The sequence below is a fragment of the Podarcis melisellensis genome (genome assembly GCF_964234715.1).
Source record: "Podarcis melisellensis genome assembly, chromosome: 6".
NCBI lineage: Eukaryota > Metazoa > Chordata > Lepidosauria > Squamata > Lacertidae > Podarcis > Podarcis melisellensis.
Window position 1 is genome coordinate 32,648,016 of NC_138538.1, and position 14,851 is coordinate 32,662,866.

The window sequence follows — 14,851 nt, forward strand, 5'->3', positions numbered from 1 at the left end:
GGAGAAGGGGACGACAGAGGACTAGATGGTTGGACAGTGTTCTCGAAGTTTGACCAACGTGAGTTTGACCAAGCTGTGGGAGGCAGTGGAAGGCAGGAGTGCCTGGCATGCTCTGGTCCATGGGGTCATGAAGAGTCGGACACGACTAAACAACTAAACAACAACAACATGTGAATGACACCAAGCTCTGTTTCTCTTTTTCACTGAACACAAGTGAAGCTGCTAGAGCAGAGTCTGGCTACATAAACTGAGGTTTAATCCAGAGAAGATGGAAGTACTGTTGGTGGGTGGTTCCTTTAATCAAGTATGTGGTGTTGAACCTGTTCTGGAGGAGATCACATTCCCTCTTAAGGATCATTCAGGATCATAAGGATCATGGTCTGGGGGTGCTTGTTGATCCATCTTTGTCGTTAGAAACCCATAGCATCAGGGGCCCACAGGACCTTGTACCTGTTTAGCTAGGAATCTACCTGAATAGCGAGAACTTTGCTTCAGTGAGCCATGCACTATTTTGGATTGCTGTAATGTGTTGTATATGGAGCTGCGTTTGAAAACAGTCCAGTTGGTGCAGAATAATGCTGGGAGAGTATAAACAGGACCAGGTTTTATGAACATGTTATGCTAGTACTTCATTATCGTCGCAGGATACCGACTATTTCCAGGCCCAATTTAAACTACAGGATTTAACCTTTAAAGCACAACCTTGAGACTTTAGTGTCTGAAGGATCACCTCTTTTCACATAAACCTCCCCATGCCTTGAAATAATTGGTTGAGGCCCTTCTTTTGAGTACTCAAAAAATAAAGTATTGCGGAAGAATTACAGGCAACAGGGCCTTTTCCACAGTGGCCCCTTGGTTGCAGCAGGTTATCCAAGAGAGGACAGTCTTACACCTGCTTTGATCTCTTTTTGGCACTGGGCAATTTTTTTTGTTATTTTCATGGGCTGCTGAAACCGTTGTTGTGCTGCCCAGAGAACCCTTCTTATAGAGTGACAAATAATGGGATAAATAAATAATGTTAGGAATCACTGTGAAGTTGTCATACTGTGCGGGCTGATAATGGCTTTGTGTTTAGATACTGCTTATGAATAATAAAAGTTTTTCATTTATATTACTTCGGCAATTTTCACAACATCTTTATAGGTTCGTTCAGTTTTATTACCCCTATACTGTGGATACCCCCCATATTAAGGGTAAAAGATCTTACTATATGTAAGATTCATTTCCACCATGAATTTGCTCAGGATTACAGAGGATAGGCAGAAGGAGACACTATCTCCCTCTCCAAATTGGGATAATGATGCTAACCTACCTTAGAGGCTTGTTTTAAGGATTTCTGAGGGATGCAGCATTCTGTAAGGCTTACATTACTATCCAATTCTATCCATTTCACAGGTTCAAGCACAGTTTGTCTAGTCACTGTAATAGTTTACAAAGGATTTATTTCCCTTCAATTTACACAAGCTGAAGCGTAAGAACCCATTGGAAAACTCAACAGATGCTGGTTTTTTTGTTCTGCTTTGGTGACTGAGCTCTTCTTAATGGCAAAAAGATCATTGCTGGCTTCTGTGTTTGCATGCTGCTGAGCCCAATAGGTCTCCTGTTCAAGATTTGGGCTCCTGACTCTTACCCCAACGTAAATTGATGTTGTACTTAATAATCAGTTACAATAATGGGAGATTCTTTTGCTTCTCCAGGCTGTCATTTTGGGGGAAGGAAGGGCAAAGGGAGACATCCAAGAAGTTCTGTGCCAACTCTTGTTTGAAATCTAGTGGCAACTGGGTCTGTTTCAGACCATTGCAAAAAAAATATTTTATGCAGCATTTTCTAGTTTCCTTTTTCTATCAAATGGAGCCCCCTAGAGGCTGTCATAGTAATTGTCCTTGTAAGAGGTACTGGATAGTTCTCCTCTAGCTTAATGAAGTTAACTCTGCATTAGAGCTGAACATGGATGGGATTGGAAAGCTGCCCCTTTGGCAACTGAAAGCTGTTTGGAAGAGGAAAATACCTTAACAGGTGCACAGATGCCTAGGCCTGGAGAGCTGTTGCAGCAAATTGCACTGCAAGGGAGCTCTTCAAACAGATTGCCCTTGTGCAGGAGAGTGCCTAGGATTATCAGAGCTTGGTTGTCCTCTGCAGGCATACTTCATTTCTTCCTTTTATTTACTGGGGGTTGAACCATTGCAGAGGGAAGGCAGGGATAACAAACCATTGCAGTATGAAAGGTACAGCTGTATGGTAACTTGGTTGAGATGCAACACCAAGCTGGGGCTAAGGGAATGAATTTGGGATGAAGCTTGGGCTCATTGATTCCTCTTGCAAGGTAGGTTAGGCTAAGGCCCAAGGTCACACAGATAGCTTCATGGCTAAGTGAGGTTTTGAACCTAAGTCCTCTGACCACTACACCATACTGCCTACTACTGAGTGCTGCATTTATATTCTGCTTCTGCATAGAGCAATTGTGTTTGCATTTGTAATGTTCTTAGTCTTGGTCTATAGGCAGTAATAATAAATTAAAATCTAGAATTATTTGTTGATTTGTTTTAGAAAACAGCTTTTGTTTCTTGTTAAGACATACAAATGTTTTTTAAATGTTTGTTTAGGAATGCTTAGAAGTTTGGACTTCGTAAAGTATTTTTCTTTATAAAGTTGGGACTTTGGTTTGGCTTAGTGTGTGGTTGCAACTTGGGCTCGTGGTTTGTGTTGGGTTTACAGTTTATGGTTTGTCTGGAGGAGACAAACTATGAATCTGATTTCAGACAACATACGACATCAAACCATTGCTATGCTCAGCTGCAGTGCAGCAGAAAAAGGACTGGCAAAGGAGCACAGCAATGTGAATCTCTCTAGGACCCTCATGTTTGCACATATGCACTAAGCCATAGTTTGACTTAGCATTTGTTATGTGCAAACCAGTTCACTCTCTCAGTAAACACTTTGTCTCCACACTGTGCATCTAAGGTGGGACCAGAAGATCTGTGTAGAAGTTGCAGGGTAAAAGCAGAAGCAGACAGGCCTGCTCAATAGCTAGCGTGCTGTTTGGAGCTGCTTAATGAAAAGCAGATAAGGAAAAAAACATTTCCACAGTGAATCATAGGAACTAAGGTTCAGAAACCAGTAACCTTGAACCTATTGGACTTAAAATAGCCGTTTAAACGTTACAAAACTGACAACCTGGACTATTTATAGGCATGCAAAACAAGCCTAATGAGCTTGAATCCCAGCTGCAAATGCCAGAACACAAAATGTTTCAGTTTAAGGATTAATGCCCTCCCAAAAGTCTGATAGGTCACCTACCTGGAAGCCTGCTTGGTGTACTGGCAAAACTGTTAACATTTATGCAGTGCCAGCCATGTGCTAAGTGCTGGTTTAACATGACCACTGGCCTCAGTTCTAATACTGGTTTCTGTTTTTCTGCACTGCAGCACAGAGCAGGGTTTTGCTTAAACAAGTTTGTAATCCAAAAGAAAAAGCCCTTGTGTTCCTGTGTGTGGAACTCAATGTAGTGCTGAATGGGGCATGCGAGAGGAGAACGAGGTCCGTTCACACAATGGGACTTCCCCCTTTTCCATCTCCTGCTCCCATGTGGCCCCTAAGCCAGTTTTTGGGTTCCCCCCAACAATTCCCAGGAATGGTAACTCTGTGAGGGGAATGGGGTCTCCTAACAACTCTCCACACCCTTAGCAAATTACTGCTCTCAGGATTCTTTGGGGGAAGTCATGGCTGTTTAAAATGGCATGATACTGCTTTATATGTATAGTGCAGATAGGGCCTTTCTTTCTAAAAGTTTAGCTCAGCCCTTGGGCTCAGCGCTCCTCTCCTCTAAGAAATGAAGACACAGACAAGGCTGTTAAGAATTAGAATCATGTGCAGTGAAAACGAAAAGCACCAAAGAAGCTTCTGTTTATAAAGCAGAGAAGCTTTGAATGAAAGGACCTTTGTGTCCACTGGTGACCTCTTTCTGACTTTCTGTCATCCACTTCCGTTTGTGACACAGTGATGGCTTCCATCAGGTTACAGGGTCAGGCAGTGCTTCCCCTACTTGCTTGCAAATATCTGAGGAAAATATTGCCTTTGTATTCTTCCTATGCAGAAAATCATTTCTCTGCTGCTGCTTTTCCTTTGTCAGACTGGCCACACAATTGGGCATTTCTGGGTTTGGGCTGTACCTGTAGGGGACATTCATTGGAAAGCATGTTCTCATTCCTGAACCACCTCCACAGGAAAAGTGAGAAGGCAGTGGTGCACACTGAATAACTTACGCTGATCCTACAAGTGTCCCCCCCATCAATCAGTGGGGACGAACTGTGTAGGTGACGATCAGATGCACTGCATTCAGTTTCATGATCAGGTAAGAAGAGCCTGCTGAAACAAGCCAGTGGTTCATCTAGTCACAGTGACCAGTGTGAAACCAACAGGCAGAACATGAACCCAAGAGCAGTATGCAGTATGTCAAGGCATTCAGTCCTAAAGTTCCTAATTGGTGGCCACCTGTTGGGCAGAAGGTAGAATGCAGTCTTATAATGATGACAACCTAAAGATTTCACTGAATTATTACCACTTGTTGCAGAACTTTAAGAGGGCATCAAGGGCCCACTTGTTTAAAACTACCTTTGCACAAGTTTTAATTGGGCTGCTGCTTGGTTGAGTTGTGTTTTAGCTATTAGTCATTTGTCTTTGTGCTGTTATGCTGGTTTTAATGTTTTCTTGTTAGTGCTGGTTTGTGGGTAATTTTTATGGCAGTTTGCATATTGGAAGCTACCCCCAGAGGTTTGACCTAGAAAGGTTGCCTATACATGTTTTAAATAAATCTTTATTTTTTTAAACCAGAACATATTCTAGAAAATATCATTGGCTTGTTTAATTATATATCTTAATAACCACCTTCGGCATGTAGTATTTGTAGGCGTTGCTTCAAAAACTTATTTGTACTGCAGAAGAAAATGAGTATGTACTGTATGAGTGACATTGGCCTGGTTTTCACCTAATGCTAAACTATCATTTGCTTAACAAGCTATGAGTTAACCATGAGTTTTGCCACAGATAATCAAACAAACCATGCTTTGTTTCTCAAAGCTTTGGGTGTTTTTTCCAGGTATTCTTGCCTTGTGTGTGCCTTTTGTGGTTTGGTGACCACTTGGCATGCAGTGGTAAAAATACAACATAAGTAAGAAAGGGATCTAGATTCCCATGTAATGCAAAGCTATAGTTAAAACAAATCAAAGTTCGTCAGCCAACAACAAAACATGGTTTCACATTGTGGTTTGTTAGAAGTAAGCAAACAAAACATATTTAAGCTACTGGGCAGGATTCACACATAACACTAAGCCATAATTTAACAAGCCACAGTTTTATTTACCATGGTTTAGTGTTTTGTGAGAACCAGGCTAATGTATATTTTACATTACATTCTATTTCCTCTCTCTTGCCTTGAATATTATGTAGCAATTTACATGCAGTGGAAGTATCTTTAATGACCAGTTGTCCCATTCCATTGTATTACTTTTCATCTCTGCAAAAGACAACTGTAAACATGCTTCTTTTTGCACACTTCAATATAGCGTGACTTGGTACACTAATAATTTTGTGCTGGTCTCTGAAGCGAGCTACTTTTATTGCTACTTTTATCTTTCACTGCTGAATGTTCCACTGTCCAGAGGAGGCCAAAGCTATTGAACCAAGCCAAGTAGCAATGATATTTTTGAGTGGATTATATTTTCTTCCAGAATTAGGTTTTTCAGTGTGCTGAGGTGGAGTGTTTTGTTGCCTTCTCTGAGTTAGTGGATAGTCTCTCCTGAATGATGATTAGTGAAGGGCATTGAAATTGGGTCCCTGAGCAGGTGAAGTATTAATGAGTCTGCATGTAGCAGTCCATGTTTAAAATTGTTAGCTGCCTTTAATCACAAATAGTAGCTCAGTCTTTAGAACTGGATCCTTGATTTCCTTGGCTGTATACACCAACTGAACCTGGATCAAACCGCTGCAGAACTACCCTGTAATTATTTGGTGTCCAACCAGACACAGGATTGTATTGTTAGACCTTGTTCATATGTAACAGTAAACCATGTTTTAGCATTATGAGGACTGGTGGCAGGTGTGAGCCTTAGGCTTGTGTTCTCTGCCTTCCCCTTTCCTCCACATATGAGGGGATAAAGTTTAAATTTAATCCTTCTACAGCTTATTCTGGCATCTGAGTATAGTAAACTAGTTTGTTCAAAGCACAGTTTGTTCAGAAACAGGATATTACACCATGATTCAGTCAAACTGCAGTTAGACCAGAGAAGACTTACATGTATAGCATTGCATTGTAAGGTTGAAACTCTCTGCACTCCTACTTGAAAGGAAGCTACACAGAACTCAGTAGGGTTTACTTTTGAGTATGGATGGGAGAGAAATTTAGCTCATGCTTGCAAATAAACCTACCTACCATATTTTTCGTCCCATAGGACGCTCCGTCCCATAGGACGCACCTAGTTTTTTGGGGGGGAAATAAAGGGGGGGAAATTCCTTTGTTTCCCCCCCAAAAGCAGGTCGGGGAAACCTAACCAGGTCGAGGAACAGCGGGATAGCGGTGCTGCGCCTCCCTGCTGTCCCCCGAGCTTGTGGGGCTGGCTGATGTCTGCCTGGCGCGAGGGGCGCTCTGCTTCAGGGCGCCTCACCCGCCGGGCGGCAGGCTGCTATCCGCAGCGTGGGGAGCCCTGCAGGGAACTCCCGCAGGGTTGCCTAGGCTGCGGATGTGTTCCCAAAGCGCCGGGCGCTTTGCTTTCAGGGTGCCCGACGCTCCGGGAAGCAGGCTGCTATCCGCAGCCTAGACATCCCTGCGGGATCTCCCGCAGGGATGTCTAGGCTGTGGATGTCTTCCTGAAGCCTGGAGAGTGAGAGGGGTCGGTGCGCACTGACCCCTCTCGCTCTCCACGCTTCAGCGAAAGCCTGCATTCGCCCCATAGGACGCACACACATTTCCCATTCATTTTTGGAGGGGAAAAAGTGCGTCCTATAGGACGAAAAATACGGTAATTTGCACTCCCTGAAACAATATGCAAACAGACACACAGCATTCACACTTTCCTGAATGGCATGTCCTTTGGTATTCACACTTTCCTGAATGTTGCAGTGCAGTTCGTCAACCAAAAAATGGGCACAGTGATGGATATATATTATGGGCAAGTATATATGTTAGTTAAAATAACACACAAAAATGTGTTAGGGGAAATTACTTGCAACAAGGTTTATATCAGGAAAAGTGCTCACTAAATGAATTTTCACGAGGAATGTTGTTTTTTGTTTTGTTTTTTAAATGCAAGTTGATGGGGAAATGTCAACTGAACTTAGGACCAGAAAAATGAGAAACTGAAACTGACATTTTTGCCACACCTGTTTCTGAGCAATTTATGTAGGATCAAGTTGAATGCAATTGAAAATTTAAAAATATTCTCTCTCTGGTTCATGATGCCATTTTTCCTCCCACAAATGCCACATCCTTCCTGGAGTGGAAGTGTGTCACCGTGAGGTGGATAAATACATGAATACAATATGGATTAAAAGTCTACAAATAAGTGAAAATGTGTTGCTGCTGAATTACCTTTGCATGCCAGAATTGCTTCCAGCCTGTATTTAAAATTACATATGCATTGTTTTAGACCTTAACTAAATTTCCTTGCCCTTTATTTAATTTGTCCACCTACTGATTCAGTAAGAAATCCAGTTTATTCATGGCTCCTCCAAAGGGTTGCTGCCTATTTTACAGTAGTAAAACAACTCATCTAAGTAAAACTGAACATTTCTATGAAACCAGGGCTACATTTTGAAGGAAACTGATGCCTCCACCTTACTGAAGCTAAGCAGCTCTGGGGCTGGTTGCAAGTTCACTTGGCAACCTCATGTATACCAACTTGAGTCCTGTTGTAGGATAGAGATGTGTTGCACCCCACAGTGGCTTTGCCCCATTGAAAGCACTTCTACTTGGGGAAGATAGATCACTTGATTTTTGCCAATCTCTCCTATGCACTTCAGCCCAGTGCCCTCAAAAACCTCCACTGAGGTTTAGAGGACCCTCTGGAATGGTTTGGGATGTGGCATAGTAGAGATTGATGAACACAGGGTACCTTGCTTTGCTCTTGCAGAAATGCTCCTATAGCACATTGGCTATACCCTGTTATATTTATATACATTTTCTTACTCAGTGATACGGGTTGTGGAATGCAGATTTAAATGACCCAGCTGGATGGGAATTCTAGGAGGCTGCAAAGAGAAATGATAAGTAATACTGACCATTGATGTTTCATTCTATGCAGGTCACTCATCTTTCTTAACCGTCACAAGATTTCCAAGGTGCCTAGCAGCTAGCCAGTACAAGTGATTGTGGTGAGTCCTGCACAATGTTGTTCTGTTCTTTTGATACTCAAAATCCCCACCCCACTTTTATAACTCTAATATCTTGGATCCTGGTCTTGAGGTAAGAAGTTAAAAGACTGAAAAATGGCTCAAAGAGGCACGTTATCTCCACAATCTCTTTCATATGCACCAGGCATTACAGACCCATTCAAAGAATTAATACAGAAAGATCTAACTGAAGGCTTCCAGTGTCTCAGCATAAATCTGATGGATAATAAAACATGAAATCGCTGAGAAGTGCAAGGTGCCCATGCATTATGGTCACTTAAAAGACACCTGGGTTATAACACTGAAATTTGTTAGCTAAATCATACCTCGAGGCCAGCAGTGGGCCAAATTATTACAACTTGTAGTAAAGAAACACATTGATTTATATGGAGGTCAGTTGCCTCTTTGGGTGCTGTGACAATCTTTTAGCCAGAATGTCTTGATTTATACCTACCCAAGGAAGCTTCCTTGTCGCCTTTGAGGAATACACAGAATAACAATGTATTTCATTTTGCAAATAAAGAGGCAGAAAAGATCTACGAGGCCTGCATCTGAGGGCAGCAATTTGCATGATAGATATGTTATCTGGTGAGTGTAACTACTTTTCTTGACCTCACAGTATCTCTTCGGGTGAATTGGCAAAGCCTAATTTTTTTACGCTTCTTATCCCATCCATGCACATACGCCATTTTTCAAGCGTTTTGTGCTTCGACATATGGAGTGTGATCCTGAAGACCTTTGGGAAAGGCTGCCCATGTCCCAAACTTGATCAGATGTCAAGAGAACCACAATCAGAGCACCTGTTACTTAAAAAAACAACATTAAATGCAGCTCCTGGAACAGCGGGCAAATAGTGGGCAAATCAGATCAGAGCTATGTGTAGTTGTTTTTTTAGAAGCACTTTTTCTTTACACCCTCAAACTTTTATATGTGGGTGAATATATTGACTGATTCTCGCATCAATCATTCATTTAGTGCACATGCCATTCAGTTCTATCCCTTTTATCCTCCTATTAATGCCGGCACGGAAGGAATACCCTTCCTGTTTTCTGCATGAGAAAGTAGTGTAGTAGAGTGAGTCCCTTATATGCTGACTATTGTGATTAGGGAGATGGTTGTTCCTTCCTCCAAGGGCTGCAGAATGGACTTTGTTCAATTTGCTGGTAAGCAGCTTCTCTGTCTACTGAGTGACACTCAAAACATAGGGGATGTTTCGGAGCACTGTACATTGGTAGGATCTGGGAAGTCTTGCCACATGAAGCAGCTCGGAGGATCTGTGATCTGCCCTGAGAATGCCTGAAGAGGCCTTTTCTCTCTCACACCACCAGATCTCGCTTTGTTGATGCCTCTGCTCAATATTTCTTTCCCTGGTGTAGGCTATCAGGGTCTCCCAGGATGCAGTAAAAATCAGATAGGAAATAATGTACTGCAGAATTAGTTACTCAAATCTGCTTGCAGCTTCCTAAAAGGACCAAAATCTTGCCTGGATCCCATAATGTGAAACTAATGTCATCATTGTCTTCTTTTTAACCGCCTGCTACATGGTATGTACTGAGCCTTAGGACTTGCTGAGCCTCAGGACATTACAAGGCTTGCATATAATAATGAGCACTTGCTTATTAAAGATACAGGAAGAGAACAGATACTTCAATAATTTGAGTGTGAGGAAGGATAGGTGAGTTGCTTGTAGGATGAAAAATCACTAGACAACGTTGCAGGTGACCTTGGATTTCCTTTGTTAGGGGCATGTGAGTTGCATATGAGGTGCACCAGGAACACAAATAGTTTGAAGTGGATGGTGTAGCTGCTGGAGATAGATGGGAACCCTGCTGGCTCATCCCCTTCAATTCTGGTTTCTCCTACATTGTGCTGGGTTTAAGTGCCAAGAAGAGGGACTCATTTGTCTTCCTGTTTCCTAACATCTGGATTGAGCCTTACACAGCCTGCCGCATTCCAGTGCAATGGCATGCTTACTGTGGGACCAAAAGTATTATGAATGCACATTGCTGCATTTTAATTCCTCCCATTGCTGCAAATTTCAGTGGGCCAACCCAGCACAATGAATCATCCTTTGTATGGATGGCAAGCAAGTTAGATCCTTTTGGTGTCATTAAAATCTCCATCAAGCAAACAGAATTCCATTTGTCACAGTGCAAACAAAGAGTACAAGAGATCCAACTTCCTTGGCACTAATAAATTGTACTTGGGTCATGCTAGGGTAATGGTTAGGGGTGGAGATAATTGTTGTGTGTTCACAGGAATGAGGATTTGTGAATCCTACAAAAGAAAGAAGGATGAACCTGTGTTTACCGGGTGGGGTAAACTTTCAGGAATCACCTTACAGTGACTGATTGATTCCCACTTACGACTTTGATGAAGTAATTTAGACTCATTTGCCTTAGTTCAGCTTGCTGCCTATCAGTCAGGGGTGGCATGGCGTGGATAACTCTCCTTTCGCTGACTTAATTGCCATTTTTCAGAACAGGAGCTGACTTTAGCACATTATACCCCACAGCAGGTTTGCCTTTGACTAGGCAGCCCAGTGGGCCCAGTCTATTAAAGCTGGTTGGGGTTGTCTTTTGATATGAATTAAGAGATGATTAGCAAATGAGCCAGATCCTTGCCCTCAGGTCCTCCACAGGAATACTTACCAGCGCATGAGTCCATATATTAAAGTCATGGTGGGACCCTCCCCCTCTGCACCGCCCCTAAAAACAGAAGAAAGGAAAGAACCTCCATTATTGAGAGGGGTTCCAACCTCCCCTCTCCACATGCTGCAGTCCTGGTGGAAAGAAATTGACTCCCACCCCCCAAAAGCCAACAAGTAACATAGCATAACCTTCCCCAACTCCAGGTGCTTCAACCCCCAGCATTTCTGACCGAGGCTGGTAAGAGTTGTAGCCCAACAACTCCTTGGAAGACGCCTGGTTGGGGAAGCCTGACCAAACATGTCATAGAGTAGTCAATGTGGTACCCTCCAGACTGTGGTACCCTGAAATTGCGTTTCAGTTCTTTTATTCACTGAATTTTAATGTTTGGCTTTGTGAGCCACGCAGAGAATTCTTATTATGGGATGGCTGTACAAAATGCAGGGTTTGTTTTTTTTAAAAAAAAAACAACAACAACCCAACAACAACCAGGCCATTCACCAAAGGAGGGAGAGATGCATCAGGGAGTGGGTAGGACTGGACAGCGGCTGGTGCTGAATTTTCTCTTTAACTACTGTCTGTGAAAATGAGAAGGCTGTTCTCTACTTTCCCTTCCTTGCCAACCAATAAAGGTAATTTCAAAGGTATCCTTCTGTTCGGGCTCAGCCCCTACACTTCTGCTGATTACTTTCATGCGTTGGGCAGCAGAAAGCATGCCAGCCTTGAGCTGACCCCTTGTGGGACCATTTAGCCAAGGTTGATCCAGTAAAACAGTCTGCTTGCTTAAAAGAAGTGTGTATGTGTACAAAGCCCCCCCCTTCCCCTGCTAAATTCTTTTCATTTTCTGTCCTTTCTGGGTATCAGTTTCCTGACTAACAAGTGGGGATAAAAATAGCTTTGTCCTCCTTTGTAGCAGTGTGTGTGTGTGTGTGTGTGTGTGTGGGAAAGGGAAAAATTGCCTGTGTGGCAAGTTCCTTTTGCTCTTTTAAATCACATGGGTGTGGGTATTATTACTGATGTAATTATCTATTGTGTGGCAATCTAAGAATTTAAACAGATTTTAAAGTTCCTCGCCAGGCTCTCTAAAAATATAGCCAAAGGCAGCTTATTACAAGACCTAACAGAAAATAATCAAGATGTTGTGATGGATGTGGTCAAATTTAGGCAGCAGAAAAGAGCCGCATGGCTTTAAATCCACCGTTGTATTATTTGTGTCATCTGTGAATGCTGCTAATGTAGGATAGAGAGCTTGTGAAACTTAGAGGTGTGCATTTCAATACTTACCCAGAAGTAAGTTCAGTTGAGTTCAGTGGAGTTTGCTGCCAAAAAGAGACTGAAGTGCAGTGGTGGCCAAACTTGGCCCTCCAGCTGTTTTGGGACTACAATTCCCATCATCCCTGGTCACTGGTCCTGTTAGCTAGGGATGATGGGAGTTGTAGTCTAAAAACAGCTGGAGGGCCAAATTTGGCCACCAATGTTGAAGTGTAAGGGGACAAAACCAAACCTCACCCCTGGCATGATCTCACTAGTTAGCTGTTCACAAGTCACTCTCTTCTGCTTCAGCCTCCATTTGCAATATGGAGAGGATAAGACTGACCTACCTTTAAGAGTTGTATAGATTGCAACACGATAATAGATGTGATGTAGTTGGTTTTGTTGAAATATGGCGTCCTTTTTATAAAATGTTTTATTGATAACCCTGAAGAATGGCATCTACCAAAATCACAGATTCAACGTTGGCAAACTTAAATAAATTTATCCATCCGGAGTGGGGGGGGGGGAGTTGGGATTTTGTGTTTACATTTGCCCCCCGCTTTTTTGTAACTGTTCTATATTGGAGACTATAAGACTATATTTTTTAAAAAAAGATAATGGGTGTGCAGCACACTCGAACATTCAAAATTTCTATATAGACGCTTATTGTTGTTGCTGCTGCTGTATTATTAATCATGCTATATAATGCAAACGTGCCAAATACACATTGCAGGCAATGTTGATTTACAAACTCTCACATGTGAAAACATGGTTTGCTGATCTATGAAAGTGCACAGAAAGTGTCCTCCTGCCCTTGCACATGGGTGGTGCAAGGAGTTATTTCGGAGGTGTTATTCACAAAAACAAGTTTGAAATGTGTGCTTAAAACAACAGTTTTAATGGAGTGAGAGACTGGTGTAGAACTCTCCATGGGCTGCAGAATACGAGGGCTCTGAAGCGAGCTTGCAGCTTCACAGAGGCAGCCTCGGTCTGTCTGAGGCTGCAGCTGGTCTGCAAGCATGGGGAAAGCATGAAGTGGGAGTTGCTGCACCACAGCCTCTGCAGTCAGGTGGCTGCAATAACTGCAGGGAGGAGATAAATGTACAGCTACGTCTCCCTCCCTGCCCTGCTCTGAGTAGCGGTGGTGTCCTGGGAGAGTCACAGCAGCTCCAATGACCTAAGTCAAAGAGGATTGGCTCAGCTGCTCCTGCTCTGGGACTGCTGTAGGCATCTGGCAGGATGAAAGTGCTGCAGTGGAAGGTGGCTTAGTGACTCAGCACTTTTCACTCTCTTGCGCTCTCTCTGTTTTCTCTCTGCTGCAGTATTAACTCTCTCTTTGCATGGTGCGGGATACCTGCCTGCTCATTTCTCCAGTGACAGCTGGTGGACTGGCATGAAGTCTTAAGAGGACAGGACTGCATAGTGTTGGAAGCTCATGTTGCATTGAACAAGAGGCAATCGGGACATCCTTCCTTTGCACTCGTGGGTCTCTGTTGCCTTTCACAGGGCTGTGGCACAGAGAATAGCCAGGCACCTCTTAAGTCGTCATGCAAAGGGTGCCCAAACACCTTTCTTCCAGGGGAACTGCACTGCAAGCAAAATGTCCAGAATCTTGTTTTGTTTTTGTTGTTTTTGCAGCAGGAGAGATGCTTGCACCCATCGCTTTTAGACGAGTTGCCCTTAACTGTTAATCTACCATTCATCAACTATGCAGCGTTATTGCTGAATGACCCTATGCCACAAGTAAAAATTTGTGACATTAAAAAAAAAAGATAAGTAAGACTAGGATTGGGAGAGGAAAGGAGAAATGTAGTTGTGGTTATTGTGCTCAGGCTGGAAGGCTGGAAAGGGTTCTGGAAGTGGCACGGAGGAGAGTGGGGTGGGGAAGGAAGGCAAACAGTGGACCAAATTATTACAACTTGTAGTAAAGATGCACATTGATGTATATGGAGGTCAGTTGCCCCTATGGGTGCTGTGACAATCTCTTAGCCAGTATGTCTTGATGAAATACGAGGTGGTTGTTCTGGAAGCTCATAAGGACAAGGGGAAAGCAGGATTGCATTTTGGGGTTGTTTTTTTTAGTTTAGGGGAAAGGTGATTAAGAAATGATACGAGACAAGTTTATAAAATTTTGACATGGAGATAGTGGATAGAGAAAAGTGTTTTTTCCCCTCCCTCTCTTAAAACTAGAACTTGTGGGCATCCAATGAAGGTGACTGTTGAGAGATGAATGCTAAAAGAAAGTACTCGTTCATGCAGTGCATAGTTAAACTGTGGAACTCACTGCCACAGGAAGCAGAGATGGCCACCAAATTGAATGGCTTTAAAAAGGGGGTTGGAGAAATTCATGGAGGATATGGCAATCAGTGGCTGGAGGCAGTAATGCTTCTGAATAGGAGTTGGTGGGAGCTGCCGGAGGGCAGAGTGATCTTGTACTGCGTTCTGCTTTGGGTTTGCCACAGGCACCTGGTTTGCCACTATGAGAACAGGACTGGACTTAGGCCATTGGCCTGATCCAGCAGGCACTTCTCATGTTCTTATGATGGAACTGGAATAGGTGGTTTGGT

The 14,851-nt window shown here is 43.0% G+C and overlaps 1 protein-coding gene across 4 annotated transcripts in view; it reads left to right on the plus strand.

The window, feature by feature from the left end:
* The window catches only part of SYT2 (synaptotagmin 2), a 143,393-nt gene that overhangs the window by 95,339 nt on the left and 33,203 nt on the right, over window positions 1-14,851 (plus strand). For all 4 annotated transcript variants that reach the window (XM_081914438.1, XM_081914440.1, XM_081914441.1 and 1 more), the window contains one exon: window positions 8,295-8,364. The gene's annotated coding sequence lies outside the window, so the exon portion shown is untranslated. The remainder of the gene's footprint in view (window positions 1-8,294; window positions 8,365-14,851) is intronic.